Source organism: Notamacropus eugenii, chromosome 1 (genome assembly GCF_028372415.1).
Source record: "Notamacropus eugenii isolate mMacEug1 chromosome 1, mMacEug1.pri_v2, whole genome shotgun sequence".
Lineage (NCBI taxonomy): Eukaryota > Metazoa > Chordata > Mammalia > Diprotodontia > Macropodidae > Notamacropus > Notamacropus eugenii.
Window position 1 is genome coordinate 697,607,845 of NC_092872.1, and position 21,814 is coordinate 697,629,658.

The window sequence follows — 21,814 nt, forward strand, 5'->3', positions numbered from 1 at the left end:
TATTTCCCTCCAATAGAATTTAAGCTCTTGAAGACAAGGACTGTTCCTTGTATCTATCTTTATATCCCCAGCACCTAGATTAATGCCTGGTACAATTACACTCAGCAAATAAGAGCTAACATTAACATATCCCTTTAACATGAGGCAGCTAAGTGGTACAGTAGCTAGAATCCTGCATCAGACACTCACTAGTTATATGGTCTTGGGAAAGTCCCTTAATCTTTGAATGCCTCAGTTTCCTCAATGACAGAAAAAGTGGTAATCTGAGTTTATGGAGGAAGTTCTTCCACCAGTTCCCTAAACCAGTGAAACCACGCAAATCTGCACCAAAAGAAAATGCAGTCTCCTCCTAACTGTAGGGAATCAGATAATGAATATTCAAATAACAAGGATGCCCAATGCTTTCTGCATATTTTATAGTTCGTTATTTGTGTGAATGTTTTTGTCCCCTTCAGACTCCTAGAGTAGAAGTCCTTTGAGGCCAGGGACTGTTTAATTTTTGTCTGTGTATCCCCATCACTTTGCACAATGTCTAGTACATAGTAGGTACTTCAAGATGCTTGGAAAATTTGTTGTCTTTCTTACCCAGAGATAATCACAGAATCATAGATCTAAAGCTCGAGGGCCTTAGGGATCATCTAGTCCAACTTCCCTATTTTATATATAAGGAAACTGAGGCTCCAAAACGTTATAAGAGACTCATGTAAGGTCCTGCAGGTAGATTCCTCAGATCCCTAGGATCTAAATTGTGCATGCATGTTCAGTGCCATTTTGACTGGACCCTACACTCCAGTGATAGGCTCCTGATTGGTCTCCCTCCTTGCAGTCCCACTCCACTCTCCAATCCGCATGGTTGATAAGCTCATCTCCCTTACACAGAGTTCTAGTCCTATCTCTTTCCTGCTTAAAATCCTCCCATGAATCCCTGTTGCCTCTAGGATGAAAGACAAAACCTGACATCAAAGATCCTCTACAATCTGACTTAGACTTAACTTATCTCCTACAAATTCATTCCCAAACTTTACCTTCCAGCCAAACGGGGTTAATGGCCTCTCTGAATTGGCTACTCTATCTCCTGCCTCTTGGTATTTCCTTACACTATTTTCTGTGTGTGGAATGCACTCCCCTTTCATGTCTACCCTCAAAGACCTTGCCTTCCTTCAGCGTTCACCTCCTTCATGAAACCTTCCTAATGTATCAATTTATGAGTGGTTTCTCCCCTCTCTATTTTTGTCACGCTGTCTTTCTTTGTCTCTATGTGACATCTTCCCTCCTCTTGCTATTTCAGCGAAAGAGATCTTGAATTTTTGTGTTTGTGTGGTTAATATCTAGTATAATTCCTTGTATTCAACAATATTGCTGAATTGAACTGAATACCTAACTTTAAACCATCTCCTAGAAATCCCAGCCCTACTTTCGGATGCCATCTTTTTAAACTGCTTGTTCCCTTTTCAATCTACCTTGCTCTTCTGAAGTCCTTGCCTCACATTGGGCAGCAGTGATAAGAAAGCCTCCTATAGGTCTAAGAGATTCACTTTCTTGCCTAAGACTCTTTAATCTTCAGCAATATTTTCTGTTCTTTGGCAGTACCATTTATGCTTCAGACACACACTAGATGTGTGACCTTAGACAAGTCACTTAATGATGGTGTCATAAGTCAAGAATTGGTACTGGCAATCCAATCTGTGAAGTGTGGGATGTTCTTTGCCACATCCTAGATGAATGCCCTGGAAAGACCTCAGATTCCTCTTTGGGGGTTAGCTGCCTTAGTATCCTTCAATAGGGAATCTCTGACCATCGTCATTCTCTCTTCTTCCTCTAATCCTTACTGAAATGAGTTCTCCCCTGATAGTATCAGAGGACCCACATCATAGAGTGGGGGGAAGTACAGGCAATTGCTTTCTCCTCAGAAAGTCCAGCTCTTCCTCAATGGGAAAAGATTTGTCCCTGTTATTCTAGGTATTTGATTGTCCTTCTGCACATCCAAGTCTTTAGTGAGCTTCCTCTTTTTTTCCTCCAAGTTGCATCCTTTCACCCTCTAACCCTTGATGCAAGTCAGGATTTTCTCTTTTCCTCTTCAGGTGCTTTTTTTGGTTTGTTTTTACCTTGAACCCCTTCTTTTTTTTTTTAAAGGAATACTTTCTGCTCCCTGATAACCTGAAAAGTGGGTGGGTAATCCCTTTAGGCTTTTTACCTTTATTTCTAAGAGAAATACTAACCTGCACTTTGGGTATAGATAACAGTCTATAGGAGGAGTCTATAGGAGATAATAGGCTATGGGAGGAATCCAAACTGTTCTCTCTAGGCAGTTCACTAGAAAATCTGCCCTCCACACTTGCTGGAAGTGAGATCCTTGGTCATCATTCTTACTCGTTGCTTCCCCAGAGAATTGTGGTAAACCACTTATGGGGGCTCTTTAAATCAGGAGATGCTATTTATTCTTACCTTAGAATCTTATCTCCTTAGCACTTTGAGAACCACATCCACCTTCCTTCTCTTTATCTCTCTAATCTCATGTATCCTCCTCATAGATAGAAAGCTAGACTGAGGATTAGGACAGTGTTCAAAAGAAATCATGCCTCAGACACTATATGTGTCACCTTCAACGTCACCTAACTCCTGTGAGCCTGTTTCCCCATCTAAAATGGAGTATGAAGGACCTCTGAACCTTAGCACTTGCTCTACTTTTGCCTCCTAAGGTCCCTCAAACCTTTCCATCTGCTTGGCTTTCTATATCTATCCTCAAAACCACATCACAGTCATCTGACCTACTGATATAACCTAAACGCTTGATAACCTCCCTGCCAATGAAACCTAAGGACTTTTGTGCCTTTCCACCAGCCCTCCAATCAAACTTTCTTTTATATGTTGTCTCGCACAATTAGTGTGTGAGTTCTTTGAGAGCAAGGCTTATCTTTTTTTTTTTTTTGGATCCCCAAAGCCTAAATTCTACTGAATGAACTTTTAGATGCTTTTTATGGTCCCTTACAGTTCTAAACCATACATCTGTATGACATGATTTGTCCACAAAAAGAAAGAGTTTGTGGGGCCCTTAGCTCACTGCTATTATAAAACTGTGTTGCATTATATTATATTACAAAATCATATTGCATTGTAAAATGGAGATCATAAAGCACCTAATATCATAAAATAGCAGCGAAAATCAAATGAGATAATATTTGGAAAGCACTTAGTGTAGCGTTTGACATATAGTAGACATCTAATAAATACTTCCCTTCCCCTGTTGTCAATGGGTAATGACTGAATGATTAACCAACTGACAACAAATCTACTAATGACCTTTAGAATGTTGAGTTTGCCAACAGGGAAAGAGTGTGTGTTCTCCCAGGTCCTCCCTCCATTTCTCACAGGCTTGTCTTCTGTGATTTGGTCAGATCTAGCTGTCAGAGTTGCAGGCATTATACATTGCAGCCAATAAGCTTCTTCCCTTTACCAAGGGAGATATTGGGTCACCACTTTACTCGGAGTGCAACCATGCCACACTGGACTAAGTGCTGAGTAATGTTGACCCCACATTGTAGTTTTACTCCTTAATGTACTCTGTTATTAAAATAAATGAACCCACACATCTACTTACCCTGGAATTCTGGCTCTCTGCTCTAGCCTAAGGGCTATTTGCAAAGAAGGTCTCTCCTCCATTCAGCATTGAAGTTTATAGCAGGGAAGTCATTGTTTCCAGTGTCTTTCAGCTAACTCCTCACATTCATTAGGTTCTGGAAAGTGCCCCTAAACAATATCAGTCAGTCATTCAGTACCATTTCGTGTATTTGTGCAGTCCGGGTGTTTTGTATACTTGGACAGCACAGCCTTTCCTATCAATGTGCAAGCCTTTTGTTCTTGGTCACTTGATGGCCTCTTGCCAAGGTTATCTTGCCTTGGAAGAGGGGCACGTTAAGGCCTTCACTGGATAATTCCTCTGCTGACCCCAGTCTGGCATCCCAGAGAAAGCACTGGACTGGATCTTGGCTTTTGTTATGGGAGAGCCTTGTGACCTGCAAGTCACTTTCATTCTCTGGTCTGCAGATCCTTCATCCTAAAACCATAGCCTTCTCTCAGATGTTCTCTAAGGTCTTTTCTAGCTTTAATGTTTTATTATTTGTGATACTCAGAGCCAGAATGGATGGTCCTTGAGGTGAAGTGGTATCATTTCCAAATATCTTCCCCATCATAACCCAAACAAAAGTGACATAAACCCACTCAGACACTTTCCTCTACTTGTCACTAGTTATGCTGACATCCAGACTCTGGGGCTGTTGACTCCCTCCCCATCACCACCCCCAGGAGTTTATTCTTCCTTGAGTCTCAGCCAATCAGACATCAACACAGGCCACAGATCATTGGTCTCCAGATGTTGGTGTTATTCCAGAGAGGCATGCAGACTTAGGGACTGATGCGCCAGGAAAGTACCCCTGCCTTTGACTGCTGAGCAACCATTGTTTCCACACTGTCCAAATTCCAGCTGCAGTCTGGATTTTATTTTCCTTTAAAGTTTTCTTCATTTGCACATCTGTAGTAATTAGGCAATTTCGTTCCTTTGACTATACTTTGTTCACGCTGTATCTCCACATATGTGTCTTTGCTTATTTCTTAATCATACTTCCAAAAGATATACACAATGATTATAAAAACATAAAGGGAAAGAACAATCACAAAAAAACAGAAGGTGCTAATGACAAAGAATAAGTATGGCCTCCAATTAGAGATGGGAGAAGATACTTCCTCCCACTCCTCTGAAGAACTGGAAGGTCTGCATATGTGGAACATTGTGTATATTTTCAGATTTGGAGAGTGTATTGATTGACTTTGCTGAGTTTTTCCTCTTTTTCTTTTAAAACTATTCTTTGTTACGAGACATTTCTGGGAGCATAGAGGGGAGAAATATAGGGGAAAGTTAGGGGATATAAAAACAAAAGAGAGCAATAATTTTTTAAAAGATTTAATACTATTGTTATGACTAATTCTGTGTAAATGGAAAATACCCTAGAGGGCACTCAGGCGTTAGAGTGGTGAGTAGAAGGCTATTACCCCACAAAGGATTACTTCTAAGATTCTGAGAGGATTGACTGAGGACACCAACTTAAACCACAAGCGTAAGGATGAGTGGGATGAGAGAGAGACAGAGACCCTGGAGAGGGAGTTGGAGATTGGTGCTAGGTCCACATTACATCTACATATTCTTAAGAGATAGCAATAATTTCTTTGGAACATGAAGTTCATAATGGTAAGAATATTTTTAAGCTTTTCTTAAATAATTCCAAATTGTTTTCCAAAACATTTGGACCAAGCCACAGCAGTGAATTAGTGTCTGTTTTCCCATATCTCTGCCAATATTGAATTTTTCCACCTTTTACGATCAGCCAATTTGATGTGTGAGAGGTGATCTTTCAGAGATCTTTTGATGAGCATTCTCTCCTTGTTAGCAATGTTGAACATGTTTAGATTGCTGCTAACAACATGTTTGAGAACTGTTTGTTCAAATCTTGAAGCCACTATCCCTTATCTACTAAAGAATCGCTCTTAATCTTTAACAATTTTAATAATAGCTAATATTTATATAGCACTTCAAGGTCTTCCAGGCATTTTACTGTTATCTCATCTGATCTTCCCAACAACCCTGGGAGGGAAGTGCTGTTATTATCCCTATTTTACAGATAATGAAACTGAGGAAGTCAGAGGTTAAATGACTTACTCAGGGTCACAAAGCCTCTGAAATAGGGGCATAGAGAACCAGAGTTTAAAGAGCTGATGAGCCAGATCCCTTTCACTCTAATATAATAGGAACCAAACAGTAGACAATCTACTCTAGGTGGAACACACCCTCGCTATCTCCAAGGAAACATATCGTCATTTCTGAAGGACGTGTCACTTTGAAATGAAGCAGCAAATCTTAGTGGCCCCTTGCTTCCACATACCATCATGAATGAAATGGGATAGGGGTGGGCTATGTCAAAGCTGTATCAGATTGGATTAGCTGCTAAACCAGTAGGTTCAGCTTTTAAAAAGAAGTGACTGCACTCTGTTTTTCTCTATGCCCCTACCATCTTCTGCCAAATGAGTCTGAACTATTTGAGTCTCTCACTGGAAAGGTAGAGGAAGGGGACTGGTGTTCTTAGCCCGGCAATACAGCACTTGCCAGCACAAGACAACTAAAACAAATAAGTCTGAGCCTGGGTTTTGCACTGTCTTCTGTTTTATTTCTTTCTTAGTATGGATGACTTAAAAATGATTCTGAGATGAATGTTTCCAGCCTTGGAGACACCTTTATGATTCAAGAGGTTCAGAGATGGTAAGTCCCTTCTTTGGTAATGTCGGGCAACAAGAAGAGTATTCTACAACCCTACACTCCTGGAAGAAGATGACCACTGACCACAGGCAGGAGGAGGAAGCCAACCCTTGGCCTGACTTACCAGGAAGAAAATAGACCTGAGGAGAATATTTTGGACAGTGCAGAGATGAGGTGAAATGTTCTGCAGTCCCTCAAACTGCTTCACATTCTGAAGTTTAGGAGTGTGACCACAGTTGTGTTTTTGCCGGTGCTTTGTGGGATCTGTTTTGCATGTAAAGCATTTATAGCTGTTCTATATCCAATCTGCATCATATATTAAGTACCTTTCGACCACCCACATTTTGAAAGACTCCAGATTTAAGCTGAACCTAAATCTGAAGGATCCCCACCTACCCACTCAGGTCTTGACCACCTTTACTCCTTTATTTTGGAAATTAGGAGAACATCTTGGAAAAGATTTGGCAGAGCGCTTCTTTATGTCTGGAAGCAGCTTACAAGTGTAGTGATTGCTTATTATTTAAATGTTTGATCAGATTCAAGTCTTGCCATTTTCCATCAGCACCTCTGCTTAGTTTTAGAACATTGCAGCTCCCCTAGGATAAGCTGTTCACCTGAAATCTTATCACTTTGCAGATTGACTCAGTTTTTGGATCTTCATCCCCTTCTCTGTGCCTTTGTTTGCCTTCCCGCTGTGATTGTAGGGCTGGAGGGTGGACCATTAAACTATTCCCAATGCCTTCCTTTCTAGAGGACTCCTCACTTTCAGGTTACCCTCCATTTTTCATCAGCAGCTCTGCTTGGTTTCTGCTCCATGGAAAATCATGCCCCGAAGCTGGTGCTCTCCGTTAAACCCTCCCTCCCATTTTTCTTTTAGGTGTTGTCTTCTGTCTTGAGGTGTATGGGGTGTTAAAGGAGGACTAGCACCTCTTGTATGGGGGCTTGTTGAACCCTCTTCAGGGATGTTCATCCACCTTTGGTATCCGCCTTTCATCCAGTTCTCACCCAAGGCTCCAAGAACCTGTAGTATGTGCAAGAGGCACATCTTGGTAAGGCATCTTGGCAGATGGGCTAAACCAAGATGAGGGTAACTGGTGGGTCTCAAACCCCTTGTGAATTGGGGGTGAGGGGGAGTCAACTCTAAGCATGTGAAAACTTCCCTTGATGGAATGGGTGGATGAAAACAATTTGTTCCAAAGGCCATGAAGGCAGCTGAAGCAGGTGCTGTGGAGAGTTTAGAGCTTGGTAAGACATTGAAGATGCCAGGGTCATCTACTGTATCCTGGGCCATCACTAGTCATCTTGACTTTGTCCTGCTTCTGAACTTCAATGACTCTGAAAGAGAGAATGAAGCTGATGACTTTGCATGGCCCTGTCTCTGAGTCAAGACATCACCCCTTGATGTAGGTGGCTTTCTACCAAAATAAAGGACAAAGAACAAGAAACTTCTTTAGGGGACAGACTGTCTTTCTTTTTCTTATTCATATTCTTAGTGTTTAATATAAGGTCTGACACATTGTTGTTGCTTAGTCATGCTCAACTCTACATGACTTTATGGACATTGTCTATGGGGTTTCCTTGGCAAAGATACTGGAGTGGTTTGTCATTTCCTTCTCCAGTGTGTCTCCATTTTACAGATGAGGAAACTGAGGCAATAAGGATTAAGTGACTTGGCCAGCATCACTCAGCTAGTATGCATCTGAAATTGAGTTTGAACTCAGATTTTCCTGACTCCAAACCTGATTCTCTATCCGCTACACATAGTAAGTGCTTAATATACATTTTTAATTGAATTATTGATTTGAATTTGTGAATCTATCCGGATCTGCAGGCTTTTCCCATAGGAGTTCATTTATGACTTACTCAATTTCTCTTTCTGCCTTTGGGTTATTTAGGTGTTTTGATCTATTGGATCTTCCTGGGTTTTTTTTTTCCATTTTGGATTTTTTATATTACTTTCCTTCATACACTATTTCAGTTTGACAACTAAACTTCAGTAGTGTTAAGTATTCTCCATTCCCTTCTTTGGAGGTCATCCCTTCTTGTCTCCACCTTTCCTATTCCTGACCAACTTTCAAAGTCAAGCTCAGGGGCTACCTTCTCCACAGGTCCCTTCCTGATTCTCTCCTCACCCAATTTGTTAATGTTCTCTCCCTTTTGAAATTTCCATGTATTTCTTTGTAGCTACTTTATATTTTTTATCTGGAGAACATGTTCTCTTCTCCCAGAAGAACATAAGCTTCTTGAGGAAAGCGAATCTTATCTCAGTGCCCCTCTGTGCTTAGTATGTGCCTGGTATGTAACAAGTACATACAAAGGTTTGTTCAATCAGATTGTATTTGGCATTCAAGGTACCATGTTCAAATATTCATTCTACTACTTATTATCTGTGTGACTTTAGGGAAGTCCTTTCCTTTCCATGAGCTTCAGCTTCCCCATCTGTAAAATAGAGTTAGATTAAGTGATTTCTTGGCTTCACCATTTTGTGCTCTAAGGTCTAATCCATCTATAAATCCTGAGGATAGGTACTCCCTAATTCTTAGGTAGGAAATGAGAACTCGAGCCTCTGACTCTGTATCATAGAGAATCAGATGTAGGATCTTTATTTAGAGATGGGACAGATGATTTAAGACATCATTTATCTTATAACGGAGGAAACTGAAGCCCAGAGAGGTTATGTCCTGTCTAAGGTCACACAAATAAAGGGGGACTGAACTGGGATTTGAACCCAGATCCTGATGCCAAATCTGTTACCGAACCACAGAGTCATCATCTGACCTATTGCTTTCTTCATTCTTGTTAATGTGTCCCCCAAGCCTTTCTCTTTTCTCAGAAATGATCATTTTGGACACATGCTTCAAATGATTAAATGGCATGAGATAAATTTGGCCCAAAGTGAGTAATGAGATCTCAAAGGGGAAGGGAAGAGAAATAGAATATTTTAGCAACAAGGAAATGAGAAGAAAATGAGTTTTCAATAAAAAGGGAAACTTCTGTGCCCTCAGGAAAGGGTAGCATCATGTGAACATCTACCGTCCCAAGGGGCATCATGGTGATGAAACTGATTTTAATTCACTGTAGTTTAAAAATATGAATCCCCTCTGTAATGCCAGTGTCAGGAGTCAGGACTACCAGATGCCTTACGTATCCTGCCTTTCCTGTATCTCAGAGAACGATGTCATAGAAAGAAAACTGATCTTAAGGGTCAGAAGGTCTCTATTGGAGACCCTGTGTTGCCACTTAATAGCAGCATGAGCTTGATCCATTTATCTCTCCAATTCTGTTATCTCCTTGGATCACCCATTTTTGTTCTATGCATCTCACAGGCACATTGCTATTAGGGTTCAATGAGATAATATAGAAAGAGTGCTCTGCAATGGAAAAATGAGGTATAAAGATGACCTATGATAATTAGCTGGTTTTGGCACAAATTTGGGGCTCTGTTGGTGTTCCTTGTCTGCCCCCTGACAACAACGAACAGTGTATTCTATATTCCCAACTCTTTCCCGGAGTCTGTGATGTAATATGATTCTATAGGTGTCCATAGACTAAAATTTCAAGGAGGCAGTGGGCCCAAAAGGTATGTGAAATTCTCAAGAGAGAAATTGTAACCACACAAATGTAAGTGATTCTGATGGAGAAGAAAAGGGAAAGTTGTCTAAAACTGCTGGTGGGGCCACACAGGGAACTCTCATCAATCCAGTTGGCCTTGTTTTTAATTTCTATATTTAAAATGTTATATTGGTATATTTTACTTTTTTATCACATTTCCCTCTCCCGGAGAGTTATCCCTAATAAAAAAAAAAGAGATATACATAGATTTCAGTAAAATTAACTGACACATTAGCCAAGTCCAACATTATATGGAATGTGAGCACCCATAATGCCTCATTTCAATAAAGAAAAGAGGGGCATGCATTCTCATCTTTTGCTCTTTGGGGCCAGGCTAGGCCATTACAATTTCATGGCATTCAGTCTTGATGCTTTCGTTGTTTTGTGTTTTACATTTATGTAATTATACTTACTGTGTACATTGCTTCTCTTCTTAGATCATTTTGTATGAGATCATATGTCTTCCCATTACTTCTCTATCACTCATATTCGTTTTTTATACACAGTAATATTCCTATCTACTGTCTTGTTCCCTACTGCCTATAAACATGTCTATATCTCTCTTCTTCTCAAAAAAGCCTCACTTGTTCCTTCCATTCCTGACCAGCATCATCCTCTATTTCTTTTGTCTTTTCTGTCGAAACTCCTTGAAAAGACCATTTACCACAGATGCCTCCACTATCTCTCCTCTCTTTCTCTTCATCTTACTCTCTGTCCATCCAGCTTCCAATCTAGTTTATCATCCACCAAAACTACTCTTTCCATAATGGTGAATTAGATCGTTTGTGATTGATTGATTGATTGATTAAGCAGTCATGTCTATGTCATTCTGTTTCTCCAGTTCATCTCTTTGCTCTCCATGGCCATTATTCCTCCATTGGGTTATGAGAAAATCTTTTCTGATCACTTGCCCAAAGTACGGACTGAAAAAAATCTCAGATATTGTAGAGAAATCTCCTTTACCCCATTCTATGTATTCTCAGAGAACTACTCTCCTTCTCAGGCAAAAAAAGGGAGAAGGAAGTATGATGAAGAGGGTGGTTAAAAAGGGGAGAGGTGTTGGAGTAGTGAACCTCTAAAGTGGCTTTATTTTGGTCTGGGCTTGTGATTTCATTCACTATAGGAAGCTACCAGCCTGTATATTCCCTCTAGTGGTGTATACTGACAACTCTGTAACATAGTTCTGAGCTGCTTGGTGCACTAAGAGGTTAGGCAGCTAGGTCACATAGCTACTATGTGCCAGAAGTACGGCTTGAACACAGTTCTTTCTGGCTCAAAGATCAGCACTCTATGCACTACAACATACTACCTCTCAAATCCCTTATTCCTCTTATATTTGTCTATTTTCTTATGTATAAATTAATTAAGGGCAGCCAGGTGGCACAGCGGTTAGAGTGTTGGGCCTGGCATCAGGAAGACTCATCTTCCTGAGTTCCATTTTAGCCTCAGACATTTACTAGTTATGTGACTCTGGGCAAACCACTTAATCCTGTTTGCCTCAGTTTTATCATCTGTAAAATGAGCTGGAGAAGGAAATGGCAAGCCACTCCAGTATCTCTGCCAAGAAAACCCCAAATGGACTCATGAAGAGTCAGACACAACTGAACAAGATTAATTTATACATCATATAATTCCAGAGCTAGAAAGGTGCCTTAAAGATCATTTAGTCCAACCTTCTCATTTTACAGGGGAAAAAACTAAGGCTAAATGAGGGGAAAGAGTTACCCCACTAGAGGTTTCTGTAATTGGCAAATCCTTGCCATTTTTTTTTTCAACTTGCTGTCTATGTTCTACCCCCAGTTCTCATCCTGATCAACTCCTCATCTGTCAAATGAGCTGGTTGGACTCCACGTAATCTATGAGATCCCTTCCATCATCAACATTTTGTGTGTTTTTTTTTCTCCCCAAGAACTGCATTGCCCACCTTCATTTGACCAATGGATGTTGGTGCCAGGATATTGAAGGGGAGAGAGGGAGTTGCCTTCTGCAACGAAGCTACTCTGCCTCCACATCTTTCCCTCCCACTCTATCCTGCATTCCCACCCTCCCTTTCTCCCCCTCCTCCGGATTTCAGGAGACTTGTATTAGCAGCCTTATTGTACTCCTCATTTCACGTCATATCACTGGAGTGCAGACAACAAAGCTCCCGAAACTGTCTTTGTTCAGCCTGACTTCTCATATTCCTCTCAATGCTGTTACCATAGAGATCCTTCAGCTGATCCCAATGGTGGGTCTTCTACAGACTCGGGCATCTAGGTCTTTGATTCAGGGGTGTGAGAGTCCCTAGCCTCCCCCTTGCTCAAACTTAGATAAGTGTAACTGCTCCTGCCAAAGATGGAGCAAAGGGAACTCCAGTGCATAGAAGTGACAGCATATCAAATCACATTGACAAACACCTGTGTGTGCCATGTGTTAGACAGGACTTCCCACTTACCCCCTGCACCCTTTCAGTGTATTTGCTAATGTCAAATAATAATAGCATTTACATAGAATTTTAGGATTCTCAAATCACTACACATACATACATATATATATACATATACACACATACACACACATATATATACATACATACACACACATACATATATATACTTTAATTTGATCCTCATAACAATTCTGGGAGGTAGGAGCTATTAGTATACCATCTAACAGATGAGGAAACCAAGGCAGGCAGAAGTTGTGTCTTTCCCAGGATCACACAGCTTAGTAAATATCAACAACAAGATTTGAACTCTGGTCCTCTTGACTCCTAGTCAATTTCTCTCCTCTATGCCATTTCTGCTCATATACACTTATGTCAAATGTGATCATGTGTTCCTTCTATTGATTTCTCCATCAATGTGGTCAAGAATCATTTCAATAAAGCCTGTTCTATGAAATAGACAAGATATCAGCTCTGGTATTTACTATGTGACCTTTGACTTCCCCTTTTTGTACTTTAGTTTCTTCTTCTGTAAAATGAGGGGGTTGCCTTAGATGATCATCACTAAGCACCCTTCCCTGTAGCATTTTATGTCCTGAAAGTCCTTTTAGCTCTGATGCCCTGTGTTCTAAGAGTCCTTCCAGGTCTCATATTCTGTGTTCTAAGATCCTTTCCAGATCTCATATTCTATGTTTTAAGAGCTCTTTCAGCTCTTACATTCTATGCTTAAGAGCTCTTCCAGCTCTAAATTAAGTGATCTATGATTTTATGATCTTATGTAGACTTGGCATTTGCTTTCCTTGGAGATTCCCTTGCCTACCAACCAGTTCCAAAGAACTGTTCATTAACCCACCCAGAATAAGGAACCAGAGATTCCATGGAATTTTCAGCCCTGGCCTCTAACTCATCCCACTGGGAACCAAAACCCAAGAACAAATCATATCACATGTCCATTGTATCTCTACCTTCCCACAACTTTATCCAGGTGAAAACAAATTTCAAAGACCATCAAGGACAATTCTTAAAGAGGAAAGAAATCCACAGAAAGTCTTATTATAATCTGAGGAATCGAAATGGAGAAGGGCAGATTTACCTACATTGATCATGGGATCCTAAGGAGACAAAGTGTGACATGCCACAGAATCACAGAATTTCAGCTTTGAAATCTCCCTAATCCATCCAACTTGTACCTGAAAAAAATAATACTTTTATCGTAAGTAGTGAATATTTATCTGGTGCTTTAAGGTTAACAAAGCCTTTTATATGTATTATCTCATCTGATCCTCAGACTAGACTATGAGACAGGTGCTATTATTGTCCTCATTTTATAGATCAGGAGAATGAGAGAAGTTTCGTGATTTGTTCACATAGAGAGATAGTAAGTGTCTGGGGCAGGATTCAAACTCAGGTCTTCTCAGATGATGCCAAAGATTGGCTTCTAAGATTGGAAAGCCTTGACGTCAAGGCTTTCCAATAGTCCACCTACCTGCCTCAACATATGTGATAAGTAATTATCTATCCTGTGCTTGAAGATATCCAATCTACCTCCTGAGATAATCCATTTCATTTTGGAAGACTTCTAACTATAGGGAAGGTGAAATTTTTTCTTACATAACATCTAAATTTGTTTCTGAATAACTGCTATCCATTGTTCCTATGGTTCTACCTTCTTGAAACAGACAGAACCAGTATAATCTTTCTCCCACATGAAAGCCTTCCAAATACTTGAATATAGGTATCATCTTCTCCCAGCTAAATAGCCTTAATTCTTTCAACCAATCCTCATGTTCTATAAACTCAAGAATCTTCACCATTTCCCAAAAAATGGGGAGCCTAGAAATCAATACAATACTCCAGGTGCGATCTGAGCAGATACTCTGGTAGAATGAAATTATTATCTCCTTATTCCTGGGCATCCCAAGTTTGCATTAGCTTTTTCATCTAGCACGCCATTCTGTTGACTTATATTGAGCTATAAGCTCACCAAAATTTCTAGGTCTTTTACAACCAAATTTCCATGCCATACACCACTTGTGATATCGATTTTTTGAACCCAAGGATAAGACTTTATATTTCTATTCAAAGATTAAGTAAGTCTCAAGGGTTAATGGTAGGATAATAAGTTACAAATGTGATAAAAGTAATGTGTCAAGCTGCAGAGGATAGAAATCCTGGCCAAAAGACCCAGAGACAGCTGTGGGGGTGGCTGCTGCTGCTGCTGCTGCTGCTGCTGCTGCTGCTGCTGCTGCTGCTGCTGCTGCTGCTGCTGCTGCTGCTGCTGCTGGAGGTGATGGTAAAGCATTGATAAGTGGTTTCTATGTGTCAGGAACTATGCTAAGCTCTGGGAATACAAATTCATGCAAGCAAGAGAGTCCCTGCCCTCAAGGAGCTTATGGGGGGAATAGGAGAAGACAAAGTATAAAGGTGAGTTGAAAACGGACAGACAGGAATGCAAGCTGGTTCTAGGAGCAGAGGACCAAGATTCTAATGAAAGGAGGATGAGGACTATGCCTGAAGTTCAAAGGGCATGAAGAGAACATCTCAAGCCAATATTCTGTGGTCCTGTCATGTAATCAGTAACAATATGACCAGGCTGTATAGGATTATTAATTAATTAAATATCAGGTCAATTAATTATTAATTTATTGTTATATTATATATCATAAATTATAATTATATTATTGTAATTATGTAATTATATATAATATTATATTATCATATATTATATATTGTATTATAATTATACACTACATATTATAATTAAATGTTATATAATATATTATATTATGTGTTATAAGTTATGTAATATAAATTATATATTAATTTATAAGTTATAAATTATAACAATCAATTAATTGATCATCTAGTATGTATATCATGCTGTAAGGTTTGCAAAGCACTTTACAAATATTACCTCAAATGATCATAAATTTTGAGGGGGAAGAGATATTCAATATTGTCTAGTTTAACCTTCCCAAAGCCCGAGGAACAGAGGATTAAGTGGCTTGCCCAGCAAAGCTGGGAGTTAAATCCGAACTTTGGACTCCAGATTCTGCCATCCTACCTCAGGGAGACATGGGACATGAAAAATAATGATGAACAATTGATGATCGTAAATAAGTGCTAAATTATGTAGATGAAATGCTTCTCTAAAATCTCTTCTAGTTCTAAATTCCCAGGAATACACCTGGAGATCAGGGTAGGATGGAATAGTTTAGTCGAGGTTCTCTTGGTAGAAGCAAGACTCAAGCTAGACATGGAAGGATAAACGAGAACCAATATTGCTGTCTCGTTTGGAACCTCAGGAAGTGGCTGTCTCAGAGATGCAGCCAAGGTTTTTCTAAGAAAGGCTCTCACCTGTACCAAAAGTCTGACATGTTTCCCCCTTTTTGACTGTATCTTCCATCCCCTACCTCTACCCCCTAGATATTTGCCAAATATAGCCTGAGCATACAGATGTCCTGGGACTACAGTTCAGTAGATCACAGAACTGGGAAAGACACACAGAAACACACCCACATTAGAAAAATCTACTGGGCAACCCAAACCATGCCCTTCCCAAACTTCGGAGGCCTACCTGGGTCTGAATCACTCCCTCCACATGACCCTATCTAAGATTCACACATACACACACACACACACACACACACAACCTGTCCAATAGTGGCCAGAAGCAGGCACCCTCTTCTTCCTCCTCTTTCAATTTCGTCACTCCACACTGCCCCTGCATAGCCATGATGACTGGGCATTACAGCCCCAGGTTCTGCCAGCTTAGATATTGTCCCTAGTCATGTTCCTGCCCAAGGGAATTATTTTTGTGCCTACTTTTCCAATGTCTGTGACTGTGGTCCAGACAACCACAAGTTATAAGTATCAAGTGTGGATTTGTAGGTTCTTTTGCATTCTTTTTTCATTAGCGCCATCCACTAGCTGACATACTGTTTTTATAAGTATATAAAACACATGTATGTGAACATGCATACACATAGGATCATAGAATTAAAGGGGAAAGGACATTACAGGCCATCCAGTCTAACCTTCTATTTTACAGATTAGGAAACTGAGACCCAAAGAGGCTAAGCAGCATGTCTACATATGTGTGTATCTATACATACATGTATAGGTATTGCATATATGTATGTGTTATATATGTGTATATATAGGTCATACCTATGTATGTTACATCTATCTAGAGGTATATACATGTAACAGAAACATTATATTGTGTGTACATGTATACATGTATATGTATGTGTGTGTGTACATACACACACACACACACACATACACAAATACACTGGAGAAGGAAATGGCAAACCACTCCTGTATCTTTTTACCAAGAAAACCCCATACAAATTCATAAAGAGTTAGACACAATTGAATGACTGAATGAAAGCAAATACATGCATACATATGTGTATATGGATGTGTATATTCAGATACATACTTTTACCTGAAGGTTGGTAAGGGGAGGGAATAGGAAAGGGAATAAGCATTTATTAAGTGCCTACTGTGTGCCAAGCATTGTGATAAGCTCTTTTACAAATATTCCTTCACTTGATCCTCATAACTCTAGGAGGGAGGTGCTAATTCTACCATTCCTATTTTAGAGTTGAGGGAACCAACACAGACAGGAGTTAGGTGACTTTCTCAGGGTCACACAACTAGGAAGTGCCAGAACCTAAATTCAAACTCAGGTCTTTCTAACTCCAGGTCTAGCACTCTATCCACTCCTTTACCTAACTGCTCTTTACTAATTGCTAAAGGGATAATATTACACATAGGACAATATTGCATTGAGTAGCAAATTCCTGGTGAACTAATTGTAGTAAAAAAATAATTTTTTTTATTTTCTCAAAGCTATATTTTGAATAGTTCCACAAAATGAGAGAATATTGGCTGGGATACCTGATTATTTCATAACAATTAAACAGCCAAATAGGGCCCTCTCAATCACTCGTCTGTTTGCGTATGAAACATTTGGCTTTGGATTTTTATCATTGGTAACGTGTGCAGTATGAAAGATCCTGCTGTCCCCAGTGGGTGTGGTCTTTGGCCCAGGTGTGCAAAGGTCAGCAGGCTAGTTACTCAATAGTTCTTGCCAGGCCACCTTCAATCAGAAGCCAGTAGAGGTAACAGTATGCTCAGATGAATTTTGAAACCTTGAAGGCATTGGCATCTTGCAGTATATGATGAGCATCTGACCCTAAAAGAAGGCCAACCAACAGCAGCCACCTGGATGACAGGACCTCATTTCATTGGGGGTAATGAAACCAACTGCCTTCCTTTCGTGATTACCTCCAATTTCCCTACATCTATCTTAGTTGGATCTACACAGTTGTTTCTAGGTTGTCTCCCCCTCAAATTAGATTGTGAGAGCCCCGAGGGCAAGGGAATATCTTTTGTCTTTCTTTGAATCCCCAGAGCTCAGCATAGCACCTGGCACTTAACAGGCACTTAATTGATGTTCATTGACTGACTGATCTGTGCTAGTTACAGATTTACCTAAGGCAGTCCTGGAATCCTGCAAGAATTGAGGAAGCTACACACTGATACATAGTTGTTGTTTGCAAGTCGTCTCCACCTGTTTTTGCCTTTCTTTGTATCCCCAGTGTTCAGTACAGTGCCTGGTACATAGCTGTTGACTTGATCATCACAAGATATCCCAGGCAGCTCTTTGTGAGGTAATAGAAAGTGTATTGAAAAGTCACATGACTTAATGTGTAGCTGGCCTTGGAGTCAGGAACATATGGGTTCAAGTCCTATCTCTGATACATATTAGCTGTGTGACCTTTGGTAGGTCATTTGACCACTCATTACCCCCATATAAATGTTTAAATTACAGTGGGATTATTGATTAGCAAATGGAGTCACAGGGCCTGAGATTAAACCTTAACTTTTCCATTTACTATCTGTGTGACTTTAGGCAAGTCAGTTCACTAGCCTCAGCTTTGTGAATTGTAAAATAAGGGAGTTGAGCCAGATGGCTCAAAGGCCCCTTCCAGGGCTAAATCCAAGCTCTTATGATTTTCAGTAGCAGAGGAAATTTGCACTCTGGGAGTGTCTTACATTGATTCAAATGACTTTCCCCTTCCCTCTACACCAAGGAGTTGACCACCTCATTCTCTGAGACTACAGCTGAGGTTTTCATTTCAAGTTCTATTTAAATGTTAGCTATTCCACTGAAGGGAAACAACATTTATATATAAGTACATGCAAATTAGTACAGGGTAATTAGAGGGTAGGGAAGCACCATCAACTAGCTTAAATTACGGAAAATGAAAGACCTCAAGATCTTGGTCTTCTCCGTGAAGTAGGAGACAAAGTCGTTTGTTAAGAAAGAACTTGGTAAAGGAAGAACTGGGCATTTAAGCAAAGAGAAGGTTTAAAAGAGCTACTCTGCAGGTGTAATTTTGGAATTTTGGAAATAATCAATGTGTTTTGAAAAATGTTGCTGTATGCTATATTATATTTGTTTCAAAAGCCTCTCCATACAGAGGCTACAGTAACTTTTGGTGTGACGTTCAATCATTTTCAGTCATGTCCAACTCTCCATGACTTCATTTGGAATTTTTTGGGACAGATACTGGAGCAGTTTGCCATTTCCTTCTCCAGTTCATTTTACAAATGAGGAAACTGAGGCAAACAGGGTCAAGTGACTTGCTCAGGGTCTCACAGCTAGTAAGTATTTGAGGCCAAATCTGAACTCAGGTCCTCCTGACTGGCACTCTCTGTACTGTGCCACCTAGCTACTCTATAGTAACTTACTGTAGCTTTAAAAGCCAAATGGAATATTACAGAAATGATCATTTTCACTGTCATTGAACTACTTGAAAACAGTTTTCCTTTCACAGTTGCAGAGAAGCTGGAAAAGAGAGAGTTAAGAGGAGGGCAAGTTTTTCCTTCTTGATTAAATTACTTTAGCCTTTATCTTGCAAAGAAGATGAAGAGAATTCTTACAAAGAGATTTGATTAGTTACCTTAAATGAACTGAATGGTGTGGGACTATGTTGTCAGAAGTACAGAGGAGTTATTTGCTAGGATGGTGAGGCTTTGAGGTGACTTTAATTGGTGTTTTTCTCATACCTAAAATAATATAAATAATTATGTCTATTTTACCATTGACTTCTTTGTTAATAAGGGAATATTTATATTCAACAACTTTAATATTGATTTCACCTTAAGAGATTAAAGAATTTAATATATAGATGACTATGAATAACTACTATTAGGGAAAGCACTTTCTCTAGTTTATTAAATAAACCATATTTGTTGGATTGATGACGGTTCTGAGCTTAATTTACTAATGATCAGTTAGTTACTAAATCCAGTGGTCCTTTTCAATCCTACCACTCCTTCTGTCCTTCATTTTTTAACATTGTTGTTTATTTATCCTAGTAGTTACTCTTGCCTCTTGGCTTCCAGAATCATAGAATCTTAAAATTTCAAGGAACCTCAGAGGCTCTCTAGTCCAACTGATATTTGATCATGAATTACACATAAATTTCCAGAATTCCTTCACTTCTGTGAGACTGATGTCACCCAGTTCTCTGTCTGATCATTCCTTCTTACTCTCCTTATTTGGTTCATCTTCCTCAACCCACATCCTAAACATGGTTGCCTTCTTGATCTCTTTCAGGACCTTTTTCTCTTTTTTGCCTTCACTCCCCCTGAGAATTTTCATGTACTCCCTTGGGCTCAATGGTTATTTTTATGCAAATTATTCCCAAGTCAACTTGTCTGACCATCTCCTTTGAACTCTTGCCCTACATTTCCAGTTGTCTGCTGGACCTCATCATTCGGATGCTTTGTCAGAACTTCAAACTCAGCATGTTCAGAATTGAACTCTTCATTTTACTCTCTAAACCCAACCATCCCATTTGTATTGATGCCACAATCCTCCTCCTGACTCAACCTCAGTTTCCTCATTTGTAAAATGGTGATAATAACTCACAGGTTTGTTGCAAGGATTTAGTACAATAATATATGACAAGTGTTTTGCAAATCTTAAGGTGCTATATAAATTGTTATTATTATCCCCAAAGAAAATGCTCCTTCCTACCTTAAGTTTTCCTGAAACACTTTATCCCTTCCTTTCCTTGCCTAATACATCTTGTCTTGTATCATACTCTTCTGTTTACCTGCCATATTCCTTCCTACTAGAATGAAAGCATCTTGAGGGTAAGAATTAAGTCACTTTTAGTTTTTGTATGTCTAGTGCCTAGCACAGTGCTTTGCATAGAGTAAGCACTTACTAAATTTTGTTGAATTGGAATTTGATTTCAAAACAAAAAGCGAGGTTTGACAAACTCTGAATGTCATATGTTTATGATGGCATTTTGAGGCACTATGGTGATCTTGCACCCAGGGCTTTTGTCAAACCCTCCCTTGCATTTATGGAATGAGATAGATCATGATTTTATTGGTACAAGGAATTCTTGACAAGGAAACTTTATCTCTCAGGGCAAAATGGTGGCTTTTCTAGTGAACTGCCTAAAACACTGAGATATTACATAGCCTATCTGGGGTGGTATTGCCAGTATAAGTCAGGATTAGGATTTGAACTCAAGTTTTCTTGCCTCTAACCACTATGCCAGACTGCCTCTCTATACCTTACATTTATGCATTGGAAGTGCATGTCATTTCTCCACACTCAAGTATATTCAAGTATATTTTTTAATTCATAAACTGAGAAGGAAACCACAGAATTGGACAGCACCACATGGTTTAAGTAATAGTGAGGGACTACGCTGGGCTTGTCAGTTGCTACCAAAACTTATCCAGACCAGGCTTCAACCCCATTCTCTGTAATAGGGCTTCATATTCAGCTCAATTCTTTCTTTGATATTTACCAATAGATCCTTTAAAACCCTTCTTTAGACCCAAGCAGTTTCCCAAAATAAAAAGATTCTTTGTGCTCCTAAATGAGGGGCACTGACATCTCCCCTCTCCCTGCTTTACCTTTGGGATAGTAAAAAAACTATAGGGAGGGTGTCTAAGGGGAGAGAAACTGAGGCACATTCTGGAACAGTGACATCCTCAAAGTCTCTAAGTCACCACAGAGCCATGTAGGGCAGTTAAGGAAGCTCTAACTAGTCACCTCTGTTCCACATATCCCAAATGTCCCCCCAAACTAAGCAGTAAATGGGGAATGAGTTCTATTGCACGCTGATTTCAGGAGGCATTTAAGGCCCAGAATATGGCTGGGAGAGTTGCAGTCATGATGGCCACAGATAAGCGTTTATTTATCCTTGGGTATGTCATAGTCTGAGTGCCCTCTAGTGGAAAGGAGTTGTCCACTCCCTTGTATATTCAAGTGATCATGTTTTTATCAGAGCATCCTCCATAATTTTTTTTTAATTCATCTATTTTTTTTCAGTTTTCAACAATTGATTGCATGTCCTCCATATTTTCTAAACAGCTGTTTTGGTGCTCAATATCTTGCCTTGGAAATGTGGGTGTTCCCAGGCCCA

At 39.8% G+C, this 21,814-nt stretch overlaps 1 long non-coding RNA gene across 1 annotated transcript in view; it reads right to left on the reverse strand.

The window, feature by feature from the left end:
- Positions 1 to 3,902: 3,902 nt before the first annotated feature.
- Positions 3,903 to 21,814, reverse strand: part of LOC140521287 (uncharacterized) — a 109,771-nt gene continuing 91,859 nt past the window's right edge. The window contains exon 4 of the long non-coding RNA XR_011972868.1: positions 3,903 to 7,639. This is a non-coding gene — a long non-coding RNA (uncharacterized lncRNA). The remainder of the gene's footprint in view (positions 7,640 to 21,814) is intronic.